This window comes from Mustela erminea, chromosome 1 (assembly GCF_009829155.1).
Source record: "Mustela erminea isolate mMusErm1 chromosome 1, mMusErm1.Pri, whole genome shotgun sequence".
NCBI classification, from domain to species: Eukaryota; Metazoa; Chordata; class Mammalia; order Carnivora; family Mustelidae; genus Mustela; species Mustela erminea.
The window spans coordinates 40,172,069-40,193,473 of record NC_045614.1 but is presented as its reverse complement, the minus strand read 5'-3'; the positions used below and the strand labels follow the sequence as shown (position 1 = coordinate 40,193,473).

The window sequence follows — 21,405 nt, the reverse complement described above, 5'->3', positions numbered from 1 at the left end:
GGGAGGGAGAGCTTAGGGGAAGGGGACAGAACCTTCCTTTGAAGGAAACCTATCCACAACTGTCACAAGGGCCAGCCCGGGCCATATTTGTTTTTTTTCGGGCACGGGTTGCCTTCCCTTACCTGGTCATTCCTAGGTCTAGGAATGGTAGGGTTCCACTTCAAGATTCTCTTTCCAAAAACTGTGGCTCTTTTATGGTCCCATAGTAAAAAAGAGGCCAGCGCAGAGAGAGATTTCATATTCCAGAGATGGATGACCTAGCAGGTCAAATCTGCCTTAGTGGATTATTTTCCACCAAGAGGTAAATAGCCTACCAGAGATGCCTTCCCAGAACATGTATCATATATAACCATAGAACACAGTCTTCTCCCACTTTCAGGTCTCTTTCTATATACATGAATATACTCTTACTGCCTTTTATCTTGGGAGACCTTCTCCTGGTTTTTTGTTTTTTGTTTTTCCTTTGAACGTTTTAAAAATCTTGTCATCCTAAGCATCTTTCCTGTAATCACCTGGGCTACCTTTTTGTCTGTCTGGCCTCCTCTCAGGGAAACCATTCCTGAGCTCTGTAATAACGGTGCTTATTCCCTGCCTATCTGAAGGGCTGAAATCACCCTGTAATCTCACCATAGAGAGATTACATGGCCCATGGCCCAGGTCTGGCCAATCAGAATATCCTATTCCTCTGACCACAGTGATTGGTTCAGGTGTGGGCAGATGTTCCAAGGCCAGCCAATAAAATTCTTCTTCAGAACTTGGGCCAGAGCTATTAGAAATGATGCTTTTTCTTCTCAAACGCTAAACTGGAAGAAAGCTATTTTTTTTGAGCTGTTGATGGTTATCTTTGTAATCACATGGATAAAACCTTTCTGGAAAAGGAATAGCATATACAAGAAAGCAGAGATGGAGAGAAGGAAGGAGATGGGAAAGAGAGAGAAGGAGATAGAGATACAGAGCTGACATCATTTCACATTCAGTGTCCAGCCGTTCCTGAAACTCGTTCAACTCTGGATCATTCAATTACCGAAGCCAGGAAATTGCCCTTTTTTTAAAAAAATTAATCTGACATGGGTAGGGTTCCCTTACTTGTATCCACATGCTTCCTGAGCAATGTAGGGGTTTTACCACCTCCTTCGAGATGTTGAACGCCTCCCCTTAGCACCCCCAGCCCTTTGTCATATAATTTTCATGCCCTAATGCTCTGACTCTGGACTTCAGTCAAGCTGTTTTGGCCTCTGGGGATGTTTGCACCTGTGATGCAGGCCCACTGGGGCTTTTCCTCTCTTTTGCAGCTCTTGAAACCCTTCTGCTATCATAGGAACAAGCCCCATGTACCCGTAGGCTGATATGTAAAGCCCAAGTGAGCTGTCCCAGCTGAGGCCCCAGCCACCAGCCAGCCTGACCTGCTCTGGAAGCCGATAGTAGCCATAGAGTGAGCCTGGCCCAAAAACCAACCAGCTGAGCCCAGCCCAGACGTCCAGCCTGAGGAACTGTGAGCTCAAGAAATGATAGAGGTTTTAAAGCACTTCAATTTTAACGTTGGTCCTTAGGCAACAAAAGATAATACATGGCAAAACATGCAAAAGACATTTGCAAGGTGCTGAAGGAGTGGCCTTTTCTGTGGCTAGGGAGAACTAGGGGCTGTGATATGGCACTTGAACTCTGGCTCTTGGCCACCCGTACTTTAGCAAGGAACCCATGGCACTTTACGGAGTCAGAGCCCATCTGTCTGTGTAGGCTGGGAAGTCTGTGCCTGGCACTGTCAACCAAAGCCATTCTGGGCAAGATTCACTGCAGGCGTCATGGCCAGCACAGAGCCAGAGATCAGATGCACACCTCACAGTTTGCAGTTGCCTCTGGTCATGTCCTAGAGCTCTGATAGGAAGAGTCAGAAGGTAGTGGCTTGTTAGACATTTGTGGGATTCATAATCCAGCTGCCATGTTTTCCTTCTGCAAGCTTGACTCCATATGCTGGTAGTAAGTCTTTGTGTACTTTTATTCTTTTATTAAGGGTGATTTTCTAGATAGAATTTTTTGTTTTCTCCTTCTATGACATAGCTCACATCAAATATTGAAATACTACTACGGCTACTAGGGATGGCTCCATTTACTGAACACTAACCAGTGTCTGGACAAAGGGCTCTATAGGCCTGACCACATCTCATCTTTCCTGCACCCAGGGGGAGAGGTGCTGTCCATCGCATTTTATAGATGGAGAAACTTCATCCCTTGCTCAACCATACAAAGTTTTTAAATGTTGGTGTCACAAGTCGAGGCAGACAGTAAGGGCTAGAGGAGTGGGGAGACTTCCTGGGGGACACACTTCACCTGCTTTGAAGACAGATCAGGACTTATCCTCTACTACCTTTCTGACCTTAGGCATCTTACTAAACTTCCTTGGGCTTCAGCTTCTTCTTCTGTAGATTGGGAGTCATAATCTCACCTTTCCAGGTATTTGGGGACAAGAATTAAATGAGAAATATAAAGGCCCTGGCCCAGCATTAGGCCCACAGTTGGAGCTTGATCCCTTTTCCTCCGGCAGAGGAGACTAGATCCTTCCATCTGACAGTGATTCTGTCCAAAAGAATGTAAGTTCTGTGAGAATGCGGGGTTTTTTGTTATTTTGTTTACACTGTATTCCCTGGCACCACAGCATGGCCTGACATGTCATAGGCACCCAGTGCTTCTTGAATTGAATTCTGTATTTCTGTGAGTCTCTGATTCTGTAAGATGTGACCACCAGTGATTCCTAAGGGCTGGTTGGTATGAGGAGGTAGAGGGAATCCAGGAGCAAAGCTTTGCAAGGATGGGAGTGGGGAGGATCCAGTCTTATCTCATTCAGCAGCCCTCCAGGAGCCAGGCAGAGTGGTTTGCAGAGTCGATAAAGATTCCTTGCCTCCTGGTGTGGGAAAGCAGCTTGTTTGTTGCTGGAGATGCTGGAAGGGGGTCTTAAAAGCAATCAGTGGATGTGGCTTCCCCACCCCCTCCCCATCCACCCCCCTCACAAGCTTGTCCTGGCCTCTGCCTGGGAGCCCCCACCCCTCTGCACAGTGGCTGGGCTTGGAAAGAATCCTTCTTTGATGCCAAGTATCAGCAGGGCTCTCAGAGGGTGTGAATTATTCATCGACAAACCCAGCACCCATCTGTCTCCAGTCCCGCTGCTGGCATCTCCCCGGGCCCAGAAGCTGCCCAGGGCACCTCCACCCCAGGCCTGCCGGTGGGTTCCTCATAATGAAGATTCAGCTGCCCTGAGGCTTTTGCCTTAATTGGAGAGATGATGGGGTGAGCAAGAGGCTCTAAAGTGTGCATTTGAAATCAATTTGCTCCTTGAAGTGGCATGAAAACCAAAGTCAAAGAGATGCCCGCTGTGAGGGGTTTTCCCTGGTGCCACTCGGCTCGGTCTCTGTTAATGGCCTGTGTTTAATGGTCCCTCGAATCTTTTGCTCTGAAGAGGTTGGCAGGAGCTGTGATGGGATGGAAGTGGCTTTGTGAGGAACCCGGGCCCTGCAGGGGTGGCTTCACCCACAGGCGTGGCCTCTGGCAATCGAGGCAGGAGGACAGGGTGGCCCCGAGAGCTTGTGCATGTGGCTGGAGGCTCAGGGGAGACTCCAGGGGCTCCCCAGAGGGGATGCAGTAAGCTGGCAGAGATGTTTAAAAAGAGGTTAAGTTGCTGATGAACCCAGCCAGCTTCCTGAAATGTCTGGAGGAAGTAGGTGACAGCTCACCTGTAGGACAAGAGGCTGGAGGAAGGCATGTGGGCCCTTAATTCTCAGGGGCAAAATGGCTTTTTCCTCCATTGAAATAATAAACCGAGAATTATTTGTGTGCATCTTTAGTGACCAGCGACTGACTTTCAAATCAGTGTATTCAGGGTTAAAAAAAAAATGAGGTCCTCATTGGAGGCTGTATACCATAGTAGAGAGTTCTCCAAGAACCAATAACAGCTGTGACTATTGCCATGTAGCAAATCATTTTAAGATGTTCGTGGGCCCTAGTTACTCTTGGTTTTAGAACCTAACCCTATAGTATGTATCATATCAAACATTATAATGTGCCATTATCATATGCGTACATATGTTTATATATAATATACATATATACATATTGTGTATTATATTTATTATATATCATAATGTACCCATATCAGAGGTAGGGAGATTGATATATTAATATTTATATATTTTAAAAAATAATTTTTAGAATTTGCTTTTGAACATACTTGGCTATGAATAGTAACTCATTTAATACACTATTGGCTCTGTTTTATAAGTAGTCGTCATGCAAACTTAGATGTTCACATAAAGCGAGGTAACCAAATCATGAATTTTTATCAGATGTAACAAAATCTTTATGAAAACTAAACTCGGTAGTGAACAAGGTGGACCTAATGTTTATAGAGATTTAACTAAACATTTATTCATTTTGGCTTTGCATATTTTTCTATTTCAAGCTGATACCTTTTATTCTTTTCTGGTGTCCAACGTGTTTATGAGACCTGGACTGTGTGACTGTGTGGTGTGTGTGTGTGTGCCCCTAGTGGATAAAACACCCTTGCCTGGGTGAAGGTAGGGGGATGGGGAACTTGGAGGAGGTGCTCTCACGGTCTCCAGGCTACCAGAGTTTTCTCTCTCACAGGTCTTACTGGCTGTTTCCCTTGGTTGCAGAAATAAGCTTGGCAGGGTCTGTGCTTAGGTGAGGAGTTCTGCCGCCCATGTGCAAATCAGCACGTGTAAGTGAGGAAGACCTGAGGCACAGCCAAACACACTAGACCCTGCTAAGAAGTTCAGCGACACCTGTGAATGTTCCCCTCAGTGGACAATAGTCAAGAAATAAAGAGGGAAGTCTTGGTACTCTCACAGGGCCTTGGTTCATGCATCACTTTACTCAGCGAAGGAAGAATAAGGAACTATTTCCCTGACCAAGCAGAAGTGGGGGGAGGTCAAGGACAGAAGGGACATGAGGTTTGTCATCACCTTGTTGGTGGCCCCTCTCTGTTAACATAGTTACCTCTTGGCTCTCAACAGCAGCGAGCATACAACACTAGCAGGGGGCTGACCGGGTTGTGGATGTCAGGGACCCTGGAGAATCATGGCCATGGGTCTCAGTCAGGCCCTGACCCCTTCGGGAGTCTAGCAGGTTACTGAACGCACAGGAGGGATGAAGAGGACTGAGTCTGAGCACATGTATTTGCTGTTGGCTTCCTAACCTTATGCCTCCAATAATCATGTGCTCTCTTCAGCTGCAGAAATGGAAAATCCAGAGAGTTGAAATGATCTATCCAGAGTGTCAGAGGCAGAATTTGAGCTCAGTGTACTCACATTCGAGCCCTGTTCTGTTTCTTCCACATCCTGCTTGCTTCCCAATTCCTAGCAATGTTCGGACTCTCAAGACTATGTTGGTGGGTTTTCTGATGTGCCTCAAAGGTAGATCATTTGTCCATTCCAGGCAAACTTTTCCTTCCTGAAGCCGAGAAGGGAGAAGTGGTAGATGTGCCAAAGGCTGCCAAGGGGCTTCTTTGTTGGGCAAGGAAGCACAGCAGAAGAGTCAGGTGGGGGCTAAAAATCTGGCCCATGGGTCACCTGCCCGTCGGCCCCTGGTGTTAGACTTTGTCAGACCGGAGAAGGGTTGCTTGCCAAGCCATACACCCCTGAGGCCCCATCCACCAGGTGGATGTCCCTTTCTAAGTTCCACAGAGACCCTGCTTTGGTTGGGGTATTTCTGGAGGCAGACCTGGAGAGAGATACTGGCATGCAAGCAAGTCTTCAGGGAGGGGGCCCCAGGAAGCACTGGGAGGGAGTAAGGGAGACAGGCAAGGGGTGCGAACCATTCAGGTGTGCATCACGACGGTTATCACTATAGCTGCAAGTGGGAACAGTGGAGAACATTGCCCAAGTCATCCCAGTGCCCCCTCCGTTATCATGAGGGCTGTTCCCCAGGGCTTCTGCACCGGCCCTGCAGGTGGGCTGTGTGTCCCAGGTGGTAGAAGGCCCTCCTTTAGGGTCACAGTTGTTTCTGATGAGCTGCTGTGGTGGCAGGTGCATGGACGGGGCATCCGGGCTTGGTGGGGATAGCGGCCTCCAGAGGCACCCTCTAGGTGAGCCTGACTTCTGTCCTGCTGGATCTAATCCACTGAGCTAGTGTCTGTGACCTAGACCCCATCTATCAGCTGAGGCATCCCCCTGTGACATTGTCCTCCCACAGTCTAAACTGGGATTACTTCCAGAGAAAAGACCCACAACATCCACCACTGCTCAAACACAATCATGACACAAAGCCTTCCCACCTTATAATCAGGTCTGGGAGCTGTTCCTGGCTCTGCTGTGTGTTTCTCTTCCCATGGCCTGGCTTCATTTTCTGCTTCTTTCTCTGCCTCCCCTCCGCCTCTGGAAGCCCGTAAGGAAATCCAGGTTTCCTGGCTTCCCGCCTTCCTGTTTATATCCCATGGACCTCTGGAGGGTTGGCAGGAGAGGGAGGTGGCCGCCCGGAATGGCTCCGGGCTCTGGAGGAAGGCTTGCGGGAGGCAGGAGGGTGGAGCCCAGGGCCCAGCTGGGGGTCTGGGGGCTCATCTGAGAGCTGTGTCTGTCACACAGCTGTGCTGTCTCTTCCCTGGCTGGTTTACTGAGGGTAGCTGACGGAAAGGATGGGAGATTCAAGCCATGCTTGGCATGGCCCCCACCAAAGCCAAATTCTTGCCTCTGCCGCCTCCCCACACCTCAGAATCGCATCCTTGTCAGCACTGTCCCGGCCACCTGGTTCTGCGATTCCGCTCGTTCCCCGGGCTTTGGTGTCACCCCGGGAAGCACAGAAGCAGGAGGCTGGCCGAAGTGTAGAGCTGGTTCAAATCAGAAACCTCCCAACATAGAACTGGGACTCCTTTCATTTCTGTCTCCTCCAGCTCTGTCGCTGCTCGTTGTTCACTGGAGTTGTTTGATGTCACTCTCCAGTCCCCGTTTACCGTGTTGGTCTGGAACAGAAGCGTCTCCTACGGAGGGGACGGTGCACCCCTGTTGCTTCATTTGGCACCGCCGGTCTAATGAGGTGTAAATCCCACAGATGCCGCTCAGGGCGGCCGACGTAGTAATTTATATCAATTGGTGTGATTAGAGGAAGCCCTCAATCATCCTGTGGTGTCTCGTTGCAATTTGTCATAGTCCTAATCACATGAGCTCCACCCTGAGTTTGTGCCGGGAGGAATACACTGCTCTCCGGGGTTCCGCTCAAGAGCCCGCATGTCAGATGGAGAGATGGGCCTCAAGAGGTAAGTCACATTCCTCCCATTTGCCTGGGAGGCAGCCTGGCCAAGTGGACCCATGTCTGCCTGCAACCTGTTAGCCTGCCTGCGCATGAACTTTCTGGAACACTGGGGCTCAGCCACACTTTGGGCCAGGAAGGGGCACAATGAGACCCCCATGCTCAGAGCCTCTGGGTCCTGAGCAGAGCCATGGGCCTGGGAGCCAAGGGTGCCACCGCCCTCTTCACCCTCTGCCAGAGTCTCTGCGGGTCAGGCTCTGATGCAGGTGTCCAGGGATGGGTAAAGCAGACCCACCCTTGCCTTCAGGGGATTTCTATCCCAGTCAAGGAGCCTGACTTTCACCCACTGTACATGATGCAATGGTTAACCAAAGCTGTTAGAAGTGCCAAGAGGGAGGCCTATGGAAGGCTGCCTCTGAGTGTTTACAGGCGATCTGACCTAGTCAGGGGGTTAGGAAGATTCCCTTGAGGAAATGACTTAACAGAGACCTTAAGGAGAGGAGAAGTACAGAGGGGGTGGGGGTTGTGATTCCATCAAAGGAAGCAGCTGTGTGTGTGTGTGTGTGGCCCAGCCTCGTCTCTGGAGGGTAACATTACCAGATGGGGCTGGGGGAAGAGGAAGAAGCTAATTTCATCTGCCACGATGAAGACTTAGAACTGTTGAGAAAAATTATCCAAAACATAGAAATACAGGAAAAAGGAAGAGTATAGATTCTCAGTATCAGGCTAGAGCATTATCTACCAGGCCCACACAAGGATGACTCCATTCTCTGTGGGACCGTGCCTTTGATTTTGCTGTGTACTGATTTGGGCTGATCTATGGGAGGTCACACATATATGCGTAAGTGGCTGTCGCCCTGCAGGGAAGCCAGAGGTTTCTGTCTGGTGGAGAAGGTAAGCCGAGCGGATATCACTTCACCACCCTGAAGGACTTTAGTCGGTGTTGTTTCTAAGTTGAAAGATGAGCAAGTGAGTTAAACCTTTCTTCTGTCCACCTTTTCTGTAACCCCCGTCATCAAATGCTGTTTGAACCAGATCTACCATATCCCTCGTTCTCTCATGAATGAGTTAAATAAATGTTTGCCACATATTTATTCTTTATGGATCCATCCACTTATGGATGGATAAAGCGAATCTGGTATATATGTTTATATACTATATATGTACCATATGTGTATATACACGCACACAACTGAATTACACACACACAACGGAATATGGTACAGCCCCATAACAGAAAAAAATGCTCCCATCTGTGACAACATGCATGGACCTTGAGGGCATTACACTAAGTGAAATCATTCAGACAGAGAAAGACACATACTGCATGACCCCTCTTACATGTGGAATCTTAAAGAAGCAAACTTACGGAAACCGTGACCAGACCCATGATGGTTGCCCAGGCAGGTGGTTAGGGGGAGTGAAGTAGATGAAGGTGTTGAGGAGACACAAATTCTGGGTTATAAGATGCACAAGGTCTGGATGATGTTATGTCCGCTTACTGTGGGCACGATTTTGTAGCATTTACAGATATCCAATCAGTATGTCATATACCTTAACTAATACAGTGTTCTATGTCTACTACCTCTCAGTAAAACTGGAAAAAAAAAAAAAGGAGTTGGGGTTTTCTCCTTGGAACATTATTCTTTGAAAGAACTTTCTCCTACGAGTGATGAGAACCTGGAGGATTTGAAGCCAGCAACTGCCAATTGCCTGGGGACGCTGTGTTAATGTTCTTCTGAGAAAATTAAGAGATTGGACTCCTACTTTTTTGTCAGATGGGAGCTTTCCCTCTCAGGACAAATAACTGTTTTGGTTGAAGACCAGTCTGCTGTCTTTATCATCCAGCGCTGGTTTATTCTAGAGCCCTTCTACAGACAGAGGAGATGCTAATCATTGTGATGTCCATTTGGTTAAGATTTAAAGCCGTGGATAATAATTTATTGTAATGGGATCTAAACTAATGAACTCCACTTACAATTGAAATGTTTTAGAAAGCTTTCTTTTCTCCGGGGTCTCCCCGGGAGGCCGAGCTCTGGCAGCAGTGGAACCACTCTGCCACTGGGCACGTTGTTCATCAACTGTGTCAAGTGTCAGAAGATGGGGCCATCTCTTTAAAGTGCTTTAAAAAAAAAAAAAAAAAAGGAGGGGAAAATACCAGCATTCATTTCCATAAATTATTGAATATGAATTTAAAATCATCTAGTTGGAGAAGTGTTGAAATTACACATGCTAATTGGCAAGTCGGGGAAGTGGTGTTGGCGCCGCAGAGAGCAGAAGAGTAATTGTTTCTGGAGCGTTGGTGGTCAGATGCGGGGGGGCGCGGCGCCGTGCAAGGTAGGGCAGCAACACAGATCCAAAGGGGTTCTCAGGAGGAAAGGCCAGCAGTGAGACTAGGACCTTACCTGTTCTATCTTCTTTGGTCCTTCTTGCACTGCTCTGGGACCATTATCTCTCTAGAGCTGGAAGGCCCAGCCGGAGTCAGTAGTAGTAGGTGGCCAAGGTGACTTTTGAATTTAGATGTTTGGGAGTCAATGTCAATGTGCCCACAGGCCTGCCTGTGAATTGTAAACATTCTTCACTTCTGTTGTTGCCTTCTCAGTGTTTATACTGCAGTGTGATCAAACCAATACAGTAGAAAGAGCATGGCCTCCCCATAGCCAGCCCTACCCCGCAGAATGAATGCTCATCAGTTTTAGGCAACTGACAAATAATTACATGGGGAAATTATGATCCCTCCTTCCCTGCCTCTCTGGTGATATTTCTTCCTTTGTCTTGTAAGTATGTATCCTTCAAGTTTTTCCTCCAACATCATCTACTCAGGAAAATCTCCGCTGGCTCTAACACTTAAAATCTCAGCCTGTGGGGCGCCTGGGTGGTGCAGATGGTTAAGCATCTGACTCGATTTTGGCTTGGGGTTCGTGAGATCGAGCCCCGTGTCTGGCCCTGGGCGCAGTGTGGTATGTGCTTGAGATTCTCTCTCCCTCTCCCTTTGCTCCTCCTGCGCATGCTGTATCTTTCCCTTTCTCTCTTTCTCTCAAATACATAAATCAATCTTAAAAATATTGCAAACTGCCTGAGCTCTGACTCAGTATTCTTGTCTATCACCCTATTCTATTTTTTTTCTTTTTCCCCCCACAGCATTTACTAACTTCTAACTTAATAGATAATTTATTTGTTATCTTATTTTTTATTATTTGTCTTCCCTTAATAAAATTTAAATATCAAGAAGGCAAGGATCTTCACTTTATTTACTGGCATATTTCTAGTGCTTAGAACACACTTAGAATGTAGTAGGTACTTATTAAATATTTATTGAGTGGATGAATGAATGAATGAATGAATACCTACTATATGGCCTTTTATAATTTAATGAAAATCAAATCCAATGAATAAAGCAAACAATATTGTTATGCACGCCCATGTTCTAAGTGTTTGCATATATTTTAATTTTTATAACAATTGTCATTATCACCATTTTAAAGATGAGGATACTGAGGCCTGGAAGAGTAAAATAACTTGCCCAAGGTCACCCAGCTAGTACTTTTAAATCCATTTTGTTGAGGGATAAATCTCATATAACAAAATACGCCCATACTTGACGTCCAGTGGACAGGGGGATCCACCCATGTACCCATCACCCAGGCGAGGTGGGCCACCTTCCCTGCCTCTGGAACTGCTATCCTGTGCTGCTCTGCAGTCCGTTTTCCCAGCCCCTGGGAGCCCCTCATGTTTTCTGTCTTTATCCTTTTGCTTTTTCTAGAATGTGGTATAAAGTGGAATCATACAGCAGGTACTTAATTATGGTCGTTGCTTAGCATAATAATTATTAGAGATACATCCGTGTTGCTGTGTGGATCAACAGTTTATTCCTTTTCTTGGTGCTGAGTAGTATACGATTGAATGATTATACCACAAATTCTTTCTCCGTTTGCTTGTTAATGAACGCATGTGCTGTTGTGGCTCTTAGAAATAAAGCTTCTGTGAACATTGAGGTATATTTCGTGTGGACGAACATATGTCTTCATTTCTCTTGGGTCAACACCTAGAAGTGAAATTGCTATACTGTATGCTCACTGTCTGTTTAACGTGATCAGAAATGGCCACATGGTCTCCCAAAGTGTTGTACCACTTTGCATTCTCACCAACAATACAGGAGGGTTTTTTTGTTCCCCATCCTCACTGGCATTTAGTATCGTTGGTCATTTTACCTTAAATTAAACTCTTTAACTTCAAGCATTGAAGTGGGTATCCAGCGTGGTCTCACCATGGCTTGATTTATCATTTTCCAAATGATTAATGATATCAAACACTTTTCATGTGCCTCTTGGCCAATAGTACATTTTCTTTGGTGAAGTGTTTGTTCAAATCTTTTGCCCATTTTTAATTGAATTGTCTTATTATTAATTTTGAGATTGTCTGTTTATTAAATTTTTCTAGTCATTAATTAGTTGATTGCCTTATTAATTTTGAGATTAAAGAATTCTTTTCAGAAGCTAATTGTTTTTGTTAGACATATGTAATGTGTGTGGCTTTTTATTTTTCTGCTGCGTGGCTGGCCTCTTCATTTCCTAAATGGTGTCAGAACTGCTTTTGAACTAAAGTCTGTCCACCCTTCCTTCCCATTTTCTCAAGTGAGGTTCATCTCGAGGAATAAGATGGACAAGTTTAACAATTAAATTTGCCACCCTTGAGGGGTAACAAAAACAAAAACAAAAACAAAAACAAAAATAAAAAAGAAATAGTAAAAAATAACCAAAATAGCTAGAGGAAAAACAAAATCTTGGCCTGTGTTTGTGCTGAGAGTTCAGAAACAAATTACCTTAATAGGAGGCTGAGGGAGGTAGAGAGAAAGTTAATCACTAACCCAGGCTCAGCGTTATTTTAATTAAGCATAATAAGAATAATGAAATTATGCACCTCCTAGGATTTATGGCTTAGCTATTTGTATGGCACCAAGAGGATTTCAGCAACAAATAGGAATGATGGAATCCCAGGGACTACTCCTGTCTCGCTAGATTGCCCTTCCACACCAGTGTGGGGTGCTGTGATGGGCTGGACGGCAGCAGTATGGGTAGGGGCTCGGGAGCCATGGTGTGGGATGTGGGGCAGACCCTCCACTCCCTGTGCCCCCATCTCCTTATATAGGGAGGATTTGACACAGCAATGTGCTACTGAACGTTCAATGCCTAATACATGTCTCTCCCCACCAAAGTACATAGATATGTATATATACACTCACACATAGTGCCTATTTATTATACATTTTACTAATATTAGTGATGTATACTAAGCAATTTAGTACAAATAAATATAATATTCTATGCAATTATGGTGTATAAATATACTTCACAGTTTAACATAAATTAAACAGATACTATCATATATTCCACATAGCCTGATGATTTTCACAAAATGTTTTTGGTGATGTTTGCCTAACTCCCACCTCAGTATCCCACCAGGAGTTGCAACTGACAAACAGATGCAGCTCCAACATGAATATGGGTTGATAATTTTGCTTATGTTGAAGAATAAGATGGAAGTGAAGCAGTGAAGACATTTGTTTTCATCAGTGGCATGAGTGACTTCCTTGCTGAGCTGGATAACAGTGTTTGAATACTGCAAGAACCTGTCCTTGGTTTTTGTGCTATTCACAATGTGACATCTATATATATGATGAACTTAATTATTGACATTTTCTCAATCGCTTACATACATCTAGACCATCAACACAACAACGGATCAAGCTCTGAGTCAGGGTGTTTGCCAATGTCTATGGTGTAAATACACCTGCCTTGACCTAACTTATGCTACCAGCGTGATGTCACTGAATGGGGATTTGGGACGAGACGTGCAGTTGTACACCACTCTGTGATTTATCTACTATGTGGATACATGATTGTAGTAAAATATTTAGAAAGGGGTGGCTTTGAGTATTTATTGCCTTTATTTTTGGCATAATTTATTTAATAAAAGTTTAGGTAATTTACGTTATGGTAATGATGGTGCTTATTGACCATTTTATAGTCAGCTCTCAGATATGTATGAGCCAGTGGCTGTGCAGCACAGGAGATCCAATCCAGTATTTGCTCTCAGGTGAGATTTCCAAGAATGTTTCAGACCTTTCCTCTCCAGAGTCTGTCTCTCCCTGCTAGGGCCAGGCCTACTCCCATTCTGGGAGGAGCAGGAACATAGTGAGGTATTAGTCTTCTTGGGCTGCCATAACACAAGACCACAGACTAGATTATTTAAATAACAGGAATTTATTTTTCAGTCCTGGAGGCTATAAGTCCAAGGTCAAGGTGCTTGTAGCATTGGTTTCTGGGGAGGCCTCCTCTCCTGGCTTGCAGATGGCTGCCTTCCTGCTGTGTCTTTACTTGGCCTTTCTCCTGTGCACCACACTCCTGCATCTCTCTTCCTCTTCTAGGAAGGACACTAGTCCTGTTGGATTAGGACCCCACCCTGATGACTTCACTTAACCTTAATTAGGTCTTTAAAGGCCCAATCTCCAAACATAGTGTCCTCGGAGGTGAGGGCTTCAACATATGAAGTTATGGGGCAAACAATTCAATCCCTAATAAGTGGTTTCCATTCTGCTGGGGGAGAGGAATAGAAGCAGAGAGGTAATGAGGCAGTACTTAATACCAGAGGTAGGTCTGGGGAGCTCCTTTCTTGGGGTCTATGGAGCATGGTCAGGACCAGAGGCTTGGCTGAGGGAGAGAGTGTACCAAGACCAAGGCAAGACTGAGAACCCAAGCCTGAGGGAGATGGGGTAGTGCCCTTGGCTCACCCACTGTGCCATAGTTAAGACCCTTGCCATTGGAGCCCTGTTGCCCTGAATGGGAGTGGAGAATAGCAGTCAGGGCCATGGACACTGAGCCAAGCTTCCTGGGCTTCAAGTCCCAGTTGCACCATTTACCAGCTGGGTAATGGTGGGCAAGTGACTGACCCTCTCTGTATCAGTGTTTCCATCTAAAGAGTGCAAGTAATGCTAGTACGTTCCTCCAGGGTGGCTATGAAGAGTAGATGAAGAAAGAGATATATTTACAACTAGAATATAGACTTTAGCTCTTAGTGAACATAGCATTGTGAGTGATATATCGGGGTTAGCAATCACAGCTGCAATTAGAGTCTGTTTCCCTCTCTCAAGTGTGTGTCTTTGAGAGGATGGATCCCTTGTCTCGTCTGCCTCTGAACCCTCTGCCCCTAGCCCAATATCTGGCACTTACTAAATACCCAATACATGTGCTGAATTACAAATAAATACCAAAGGGTACTGGAGTGATTAAATAGTCAGGAAACGAGAATATTCATTCATATGTGGAATCATCCAATTATTTAATCATTTATTCATTTAACCAATAATTTTTAACAGCTTTATTGAAATAGAATTCACACAGCATACAATTCACCCATTTGAAGTGTGCAATTCGGTGGTTTTTTGGCATGTTCGGAGTTGTGCATCCATAACCATCACCAGTTCTAGAACATTTCGTGACTTTGAAAAGAAACCTAAAACCTAGGAGCAGGCATCATCTTCTCCCAGGGTCCCAGGCCCGGGCAATCACCCACTGACTTTCTGCCTTTGCCTATTCTCAACATTCCATACAGGTAGGATTGTGTAGAGTGTGGTTTTTATGTTGTAGTAGGTATTGGTACAAATGATTTTTAAACGTCTTCAAAATACTGTGAGATACACCAGAGAATCTGCCATAAAAATCTTATTGTCCAGGAGACTCATGTTCAGAGGCACCTGGTGGCTTGGTCGGTTGAGTGAGTCTCGCTTTTGGCTCGGGTCATGATCTCAGGGTTGTGAGATTGTGCTCAGTATGGAGCTGCTGGAGGTTCTTTCTCCCTCTGCCTCTGCCTCTCCCCACGCTTGCTGTCAATCTCTCTCTAAAATAAGTAAATAAATAAAATCTTTAAAAAAATTTAAAAAGAGAAGACATATGTTCACATACAGAACTGTACATGATTGCTCTTAGCAGCTGGTTCCTAATATCAAAAAACGAGAAACAGTCGCATCAGTGACAAATGGTTAAACAAACTGTGGTCTATCCATGCAACAGAATCCTGCTCATCAAGATAAAGGAACAGGGGCGCCTGGGTGACTCAGTGGGTTAAAGCCTCTGCCTTCGGCTCAGGTCATGATCCCAGGGTCCGGGGATCCAGCCCCACATCGGGCTCTCTGCTCAGCAGGGAGCCTGCTTCCTCCTCTCTCTCTGCCTGCTTCTCTGCCTGCTTGTGATCTCCGTCTGTCAAATAAATAAATAAAATCTTAAAAAAAAAAAAAAGATAAAGGAACAAAATATCAATACACGATAACAACACGAATGAATTTCAAAATCCTTATGCCAAGTGTAAGAAGTCAAACACCGTGTGATTCCATTTGTACGAGCTTCTTAAGAAAGGCAGAGCTTTAGTGACATGAAGCGGATTAGTGGTTGCCTGAGGCTGGGAGTCCTGGGAGAAGCCCAAATACCAAGGGCCTTGAAGGTGCTTCTGTGGTGCTCTCTCTATCCTGATTGTGGTGGGGATGACACTGGTGCACAGAATTACCGAAATTCATCACACGCAATACTTAAAATAGGTGAATCTCATTGTACTTAAATAAAAAAGAAAGTAAATTTATGACAATAATAATAATAATAATAAATAATAAATAATGTATAACCTATAAGCTACTATTTATTAACTGGTACTTAATAAGGGCCAAATACTATAAGAACGTTACAGCATTATCTTTTAATTCTCATATTAACTGAATAAGGTAGATGCTAGCAGCTATGGATCAAATTGTGTCCCCCCCCCGCCAAATTCATTTGTTGATGTAACCTCCAATGGTATTCAGATATCGAGACTGTGGGAAGGAATTAGGGTTCAATTAGGTTATGAGATTGGGGTGCCCATATGAGATTAGTGCCCTTCTTTTTTTTTTTTTTTAAAGATTTTATTTATTATTTATTTGACAGAGAGAGATCACAAGTAGGCAGAGAGGCAGAGAGAGAGAGGGAAGCAGGTTCCCTGCTGAGCAGAGAGCCCAATGCGGGGCTCGATCCCAGGACCCTGAGATCATGATGTGAGCTGAAAGCAGAGGCTTAACCCACTGAGTCACCCAGGCGTGCCGAGATTAGTGCCCTTCTAAGAAGAGGAAGGAAAAAGATCTTCTCTCCACATGCATGCACATAGGAAAGGTCATGTGAGGACACAGCAAGAAGGATGTCATCTTTGAGCAGGAAGAGAGGTCTCACCAGAACCCAGCCAGGCTGGCAGACACCCTGATCTTGGACTTCCAGCCTCCAGAACTGTGAGAAAATAAATTTCTCTTATTTAAGCTACCTATTATAGAATGTTAAGGAATCTTGTTATGACAGCTTGAGCTAAGACTACAATAATTCCCATTTTACAGAAGGAGAAATTGAGGCACAAAGAAGTTGCTCTTTGATCAAGCACATCTGGAATCTATCCAGACTTGTGCTAACTGTTTCCTAGTTTCCTTGAAGAACCACCCCTTTCCCCACTGTCAGTGAATGTGCTTAGGAGGTGGTTCTATCCCCAACTGAGACTTAAAGCTCATGGCTTGACCCAAGCTCATCAGCTCATCAGGATCCTCTGACCCCAGGGATTGGCTCAGGGTTCAGCAGAGACCCCACCAGAGCCACTGAAACATAACACAACTACTGGGACTGCTAGGGCTGAGACACCTTCCCATGCACGGGATCCTGGGAGCATGTGCGGCAGGAACTATGGCAGACGCATTGCCTCCATGAAGGGAAACTGCATCAAGGATGGACCCAGTGGTCTGGAAGCAGAGCCGTAAGAGATGGAGAAGGAGAGAACAGACCTGAGCTCCTGGATCAGACCAGATTGAATACTGGTCTATCCCTGGATTCTTCAGTTACACCGCCCGTATACGCCCTTTTTTGCTTAATTCAAGGGTGTATATTCAAGGTCACATGGCTAATATGTGTCCAAGGAGTGTGGGTTCAAGCCCAGGTCTCATTCTACTGTGCCCACTCTTTTGGCCATTGAACTCTAAAGGAGGGGAGAAGGAGGGGTGTCTGTGGGGTACAGGAGGGTGGAAACTTGGAAATATTCGGCCGCTTTGGGAAACTAGAGCAGGAACTTGTGAACTGTGAACTGTGTCTCTCACAAGGTACCCTATCCCTTGGAGCCTCAGTTTCTCCCCCTGTAAAATGGGGATAATGAAGCATCCACCCCCAAGAATGATCATGAGATTTACACAAGATAACGAAGAAAAAATGTTCGGCACTGCATTTAGGAAGCTCTCTCCCACCCACCGCCAACCCAGTAAGTACTGTTATTGACTTGGAACCCCCGCAGCACCCATTAGTGTCTGATACAACGTGAATGTTTTATCTTGTGTTGTTTTTACTGAAGGAGACTGAAATTTTTGAGTTATTGTACTGATTTTAGCAAGACTGGCCTCCTCTCTGGAAGCTTCAAATTAAAAGCTGCAAAGATCAGAGGGATCCTTGGGATCAGAGGGATCAGAGGCAATGATCCCTGACCCTGTCCTCTCCCCAAATTTTTGTTGCTCCTGGAAAATACTTAATGGATCTGTCCTGCTCTGAAAACACTTAATGGATCTGTCCTAGGCTGTATGGCTTCATGAGCCAGAAAGGGGCAGGAAAAGAGTCCCAAGGGTCAGAGCATCCTGTTTCCAAACACCACCCCTGGCGGGGGAAAGCCCTGGGCAGGAGCAGCACCTACAAGCTGGAGAAGCAGCATGGGGGGAGCCTGTTCTCCTCCTCAGCTCCAACCCCGCTGCCCTGCTTCTCTAGGATCCCCAGGAAGTCTGTGTGAGGCTGTTTGTGTCGTGGACTGCCACAGATGCTGCAGAGTGCCACAGTCCTCCTTCTCCGTGGTTTCCCTGGCGGCACCTGGGGGTGGCTCTCTGTCCCTCCAGGACCTGGCTCTGCATCCTGCCTTTCCCACTGCGAAGTTTTGTGACAAGAGAATTCATTGCTCGAAGCCCTGATTTTCTCACTTGCCAGATGAGAACACTGTCAGGCGTCGGGGTCACTTAGGAAATGAGAACTCTGGCCTTGCAGTCTCCTCTGCCCACGTGTTTCTATCTTCCTCCCCTTCTTTGCTTCTTCCGCTCACAGCGTGCTCCCCAGACCAGCAGCCCCAAGCTGCTGCAGGGAGCTTGTTGGGGTCAGAGGGAGAGATGCAAACGCAGGGACCCCACCCCAGCTCTACTGCATGGCACACTGTAGGGCTGAGTTCAACAGGCTCTCAGGGGGATTCTGATAATATCAGTGTGGCAGCATCGTCCTAGCTAAATCTCTGTATTCCCACCTCGGCTGCGGCCTGCGCCAATTAGGTGACCAAAAAGGTGTTTCCTAGCCTCTCAGGCCATACTCAGATCTCTTCGTTCTGCCCATCTAGGATTTAAATTTTTTTTTTTAAAAGATTTTATTTATTTATTTGACAGGCAGAGATCACAAGTAGGCAGAGAGGCAGGCAGAGAGAGAGGAGGAAGCAGGCTCCCTGCTGAGCAGAGAGCTTGATGCGGGGCTCCGATCCCAGGACCCTGGGATCATGACCTGAGCCGAAGGCAGAGGCTTTAACCCACTGAGCCACCCAGGCACCCCTAGGATTTAAATTTTTAAAAAATATTCAGCACACTTTCAGTTATTTCTTATTTTACTACTTGCTGAACAAATAAATAAATCTGTGTTATTTATGGAAACAATAGCTTTCCATTATGGTTAAGAGTATACACGCTGAGACCTGACCCGAGGTGCAAATCCTGGCTTGTCCATCTGGTTGCTGTGTGACTTGGTTTACCTCTCTGTGCTGCCTTCCTTCTCTCAGTGGCAAAATGAGGCTAATGAATGTACGTACACACAGGGTGTTGAGAGGATTAAATGAGTTAATCCATGTAAAGTGCTTGGCTCCATGCAGCGCGCATTTTAGCAACTAACAGCAGCCCTGCGACAAGTATTTCACATTCTTTTGTTTATTCCGCTTACCTTATGGATGAGATAGGTATTACTGTTGGCCCATTTCACAGACAAGAAAACCAAGGTTCAGAGTTAAGTAGTGGCTGAAAGTCCCCACCCAGCTAGGATATAATCAAGCTGGGATTGCCACTGAGTTCCAAAGCCTGGTTATGCTATCTCCCTTTCTAGCAGACAAAATGTCCAACAAGAATATTCTGCAGATTTATGTAAAAACTTGCTGGTTGAAGCTGCAGCGTTGTCTGTGTTCTCAGATTGACCCATAGGCCAAGGGTCAGCTTTGCTCTATGGAAATTACAAAAAAAGGAAGGCACAGGCTCTGTCAGCTGTTCTAGCCCACCTGCGGGAATAGGTCTGGGTGGATGGAATTAGCTTCATTTGTGTCTCATTTCTCAAGACTGATGTTTGGCAGTATCTTCCCATCTTTACATATCTTGGTGGGAATTAAAAATGAATGTGTGTGATACAGTGAGTCCAGCAGCAGACCCTGGGATGCCTTCTGGAGCCCCTTGACACCGTGATCCAATGCTGGGCAAGTGAGTGGTCAAGGTGTCTATTCTAAAGAATGATATTTTATCACTGACAAAGGGCCTGCTTTGAGCCCTCAGCTTTATGGACCCTTTAAGACCAAACAAGCAGTGCTTTATTTCAGCATGCAGACACCGGAAAGGAGAGTCTCTCAAGGTCAGGTCATCCTCAGGAAAGGACAGCACACAGCTTGACAAGGTCATGACCAGGAGATGTTTACCTTGGGATTCAGTTATCACAGGCCCCATGGGCTCAGAACTCCATCCTGCCTATTGCAGTGTTTCTGGGAGGCTGACAACAGCTAACCAAGAGAACCGATGAGTGTGGCCTACAGAGCTTTCCCTTCCTGGACACCTGCTGCACACCCTGCCATTCATGGGCCATGTCTCTGACCCTTACTGCCCAACTACGCTGGTGACAGGCACTTTCCCTATGAGACACTGAGGCACAAGAGGTGATGTGACCTGCTCAAGCTTCCACAAGTGGGCAGTGGCAGATTTGGGATTTTTAACCCAGCTGATCTTACTCCCAGGCCAATGCCAAGTGATTTGGTACAAGAAGAAATAGAAATGTCCAGTGGATGGGAACTTGTAGCTCCCTGTGAGGACGAAATACAGCCTAGAGTCGCAAACTGAGGACGTGTGTCTAATCTGCCCTCAGAGGTGTTTTGTTGGGCCTAAAGAGTGTTTTAGTTTTTTATTGTTTTTTTAAATGTTTGAATTCATTGCTAACTTTTAGAGATAGGGAGTTTTCATACAGAATGCAGATTTCTAGCTTCTCTTGCTAAAGCAGGTATGGGAACAATCTGCTGGATCTGAAGACAGCTGCCCTCTGTAGAAGGAACTAGAGCCTTCCAGAGTGCCCTAACCTGCACCCCACCTGGGTCTGCCCCACAGGAAGTCAACTAACTCCACAGCACCACGGAAGGCCATATCCAGTAGAGGGAGGGTATTGGATACCAACGCATACAGTTACCAGCCTGTCACGTCTTCATGAGTATGTTGGTTTGCTTGGGCTGCCGTAACCACATACCACAGGCTGGGTGACTTAAATGGTAGAAATGTATTTCCTCTCAGTTCTGGGGGGCTGCTAGAAGGCCAAGATCAGGGTGCTGGCAGGGTTGGTTTCTTGTGAGGTCTCTGCTTGGGTTGCAGATGGCTGTCTCCTCCCTGTGTCTTCACTTGGCCTTTCCTCTATGTGTGTGTCTCTATGTTCATCTCTTATAAGGACTCCGGGTCATATTGGATTAAGGCCTGCCCTAATGACCTTACATTAACTTGATCGCCTCCTTAAAGACCCTCTCTTCAAACAGTTACATTCTGAGGTGCGGCAGGTTAGGCCTTCAATATTCAAATTTGTGTGGGGACACAATCCAGCCCATGACAATCGGATAGCGATTGTCTCCCACAGGGACAGTCCTGCTTTTGTAGAGTCCAATGTTCAGACCACGTCGGAGGTCTTCTTGATAACGAAGAATATACAGTTATGAATGAAAAATTAGGTGCCAGGAGCAGAGCTGCTGGTGTCCTGCCCACGACCTCCCTGGCATTTCCATATGTTCTAGCCATTTCCACTGCCAGGACCTCTTTCTTTCTCCAAAGCCACTTCTTGCCCACAGGAGTGCTGGGGAAATAGC

The 21,405-nt window shown here is 46.0% G+C and overlaps 1 long non-coding RNA gene across 1 annotated transcript in view; it reads left to right on the top strand.

Moving 5' to 3' along the window:
• The first annotated feature begins 17,448 nt into the window (after window positions 1–17,448).
• The window catches only part of LOC116579531, a 70,196-nt gene continuing 66,239 nt past the window's right edge, over window positions 17,449–21,405 (top strand). The window contains exon 1 of the long non-coding RNA XR_004281317.1: window positions 17,449–17,562. This is a non-coding gene — a long non-coding RNA (uncharacterized LOC116579531). The remainder of the gene's footprint in view (window positions 17,563–21,405) is intronic.